General features: G+C 51.2%; 1 pseudogene; it reads left to right on the top strand.

Moving 5' to 3' along the window:
* Nucleotides 1–514, top strand: part of LOC143306632 (large subunit ribosomal RNA) — a 2,909-nt pseudogene extending 2,395 nt beyond the window's left edge.
* Nucleotides 515–3,031: the final 2,517 nt, after the last annotated feature.

The raw sequence follows: 3,031 nt of genomic DNA, 5'->3' as shown, positions 1-3,031 counted from the left end.
TTCGGAATAAGGATTGGCTCTGAGGAGCGGGGCGTGTCGGGCTTGGTCGGGAAGCGGGTCTGGCTGACGTGCCGGGCCTGGGCGAGGTGAACGGTTGGCGACTTCGGTCGCGTCCCGGGATCCGAGCTCGGTCCCGTGCCTTGGCCTCCCGCGGATCTTCCTTGCTGCGAGGCTTCCGTGGCGGTTAACGCCGTCGTGGTCGCTTCTTCGGCCGCCATTCAACGCTTAGCTCAGAACTGGCACGGACTAGGGGAATCCGACTGTCTAATTAAAACAAAGCATTGCGATGGCCCTCACGGGTGATGACGCAATGTGATTTCTGCCCAGTGCTCTGAATGTCAACGTGAAGAAATTCAAAAAAGCGCGGGTAAACGGCGGGAGTAACTATGACTCTCTTAAGGTAGCCAAATGCCTCGTCATCTAATTAGTGACGCGCATGAATGGATTAACGAGATTCCCTTCTGTCCCTATCTACTCTTTCCCCTGTGGCTGGGGGCTAGAATACAGCCACGGTAACCTCTGCCTGTCGTAAGAGGCGACTGAAAGGGGGGCGCTCGCTGCTGTCGAAGTAGCCTCGCAGATGACCCGGGGCGATGCCGGCGGGATCTTCGGATCCTGGTAGGGCCTCCCTAGCCGGTAAGGCCCGGGTCGGAGTGGTGAAAAGGTGGCAGTGGCGTCACAATATACCGTAAACCAGTGGTCATGTTTCACTGGAACGGGGGGCTTGCCTTCATTGGCCGGTCCGCGAGGATGACAACCTCTATAAAAAATCCCTAGCCTCAAGCTGCGGTGCGCGGCGAAGAGGCACTCCTGGAGTTAGCGCCAGGGGTGGCTGGTGGGTGCACCAGTTCCCAGCGGCCTCCTCAAGACACCTGGCGACCTCTTGAGCGTAAGAGCCTTCTCCTCGGGAAGGGCGTCACCCGGGGAGTGACCGATGTTCGTCCCAGCTCGTGGGAACCTCATGGAAAAATTTGTTAAACTCGGGGATATCGGGGGGGAAAAAGTATGTGGTGGTGCTGGTGGAAGTGGTGGTAGTGGGGCGCCGAGCAGCTCGCGTGGTAGAGGGCTGATTGAGAAGGGCAGGAAGTGGGGCTCGAGGAGTCTGAGCCCGCAGAAAAGAAGGAAGCGGGACGAAACGGACGATGATAATGCGTCGGAAGAGGAGGAGTTTTTGGAGCTGCGGGCAATGCGGAAGGTTGGCGAGAAATTGCGTAAGTTTCTTTTTACTGAAGCCAACCGTGTGTCCAAGGTAGTGAGTGAGTTTGTTTTGGGTTGTGCGAGTGAGTATGAGGAATGTGTGATGAGGATGATTGGGAAGAATGAGAGATTGTCTGGTGGTCTGGAAGAGTGCAGGAGGAATTTGGATGAGCATGTCTGTGTGCCTGAGTCGAGAAGTTTTGCGAGTGTTGTTGGAAAGAATGTAACTGGTGTGTCTGATCGTGTGACGAGTGATAGTGTGGGTGAGAAAGCAAAGGTGAAGTCCTTTGCGGTAGTTGTGAAGGCAATGGATGAGAATGAGAAGATGACGAGTGAGCAGGTGAAAGAGAAGGTGATGCGTGGTGTGAGCGGAAGTCTGAATGTGAGAGTGAAAGCTGTGCGAAAGACTAGGAGCGGAGGAGTGGCGATCGAAGCGGCGAGTGCAAGGGAAATGGAAATGCTGAGGGAATGCAGAAAGTTTGCTGAGCTAGGTCTCAAGGTTGAGATGCCTAAGAGAGTGGGTCCGAAATTGATTGTGTTTGATGTTGCGAATGATATGACGAATGACGAGTTTATGAGTGAATTGTATGTGAAGAATTTAAAATTTGCTGGAGTGGTTGAGATGGAATTTAAAGAACGGGCGCGTATTGTGAGTAGAGCGAGCAAGAAAGGTGCGGATGTGGGTAATGTGATTGTGGAGGTGTCGAAAAGGATGCGTGATGTGTTGATGAGTGAAGAACGAGTGTATGTTAAGTGGAAAGCGTGTAAAGTGAGAGAGTTTGTGAATGTTATGCGTTGCTATAAGTGTTTTGCCTTCGGACATATGATGCGTGAATGTAGTGTGAAAGAGAGATTGTGTGAGAAGTGTGGAGAGAGTGGACATCTGAAGGATAAGTGTAGAAGTGCATGTGTGTGTCGGAACTGTAAGATGAAAGGCAGAGATGCCAACCATTCGGTTTTGTCCTGCGAATGCCCGGATTATGTGAGAATGCTGGAAAGAGAGAAAGCGAGAATTAGCGATGACTGGTGAGAATCTAAGGATATTGCAGTGTAACTGTCAGAGAGCGTATGGTGTGTTGTGTGATCTGGGTAATGTTATGAATGAACAGTATGTGAGTGTTGCTCTTTTGCAAGAGCTGTATGTGTCGCATGGGTGTGTGAAAGGTTTACCGAGCGCGTGGCGTGTGTATGTTTGTGAGAGTAACCCTGCCAAGGCTGCAGTTGTTATTCGTGACGTGAACGTGGAAGCGATGTGTGTGAGTGAATGCACAAACGAATATGGTGTATGTGTGTGGATCAAAGGGGACTTTGGGGAGCTGTATGTAGTATCAGTGTACTGCAGGTATGGCCATGACATTGTCCCGTACCTGACGTACATGGAGAGAGTGAAAGAGCATGTGAGGGGAAAGCGTGTGTTGTTTGGGATGGATGCGAATGCGACCTCGCCTTTATGGTATAGTAAGGGCGGGGGACGCAGTAGGGAGAATGAGATGCGTGGAAGGACTTTGGAAGAATGGGTGTTAGCGAATGGCATGATTGTGTTGAATGAGCCGAGTGAGTATTATACTTTCTCGGGAGTGAGAGGACAGAGTGACATTGATGTCACTCTGGTGAATGAATTGTCAGCCAGGTGCCGTTTTGAATGGGAAGTGAAGGGAGACTGGGGAATAAGTGATCACAATGTGATATTAATTAGGATGATGTGCGATGAGCGACAGCAGAATGTCTCAAGTGTGTGCAAGCGATGGGTGTGCAAGGACGTGGACTGGGAAGGATACAAGAATGATTTAATGGAGTATGCGTCGACGTGTGATCAGGATGTGTGGAATGGGAC

This window comes from Osmia lignaria, unplaced genomic scaffold (assembly GCF_051020975.1).
Source record: "Osmia lignaria lignaria isolate PbOS001 unplaced genomic scaffold, iyOsmLign1 scaffold0016, whole genome shotgun sequence".
Classification (NCBI taxonomy): Eukaryota; Metazoa; Arthropoda; class Insecta; order Hymenoptera; family Megachilidae; genus Osmia; species Osmia lignaria.
This window is presented reverse-complemented; position numbering and strand designations above follow the sequence as displayed.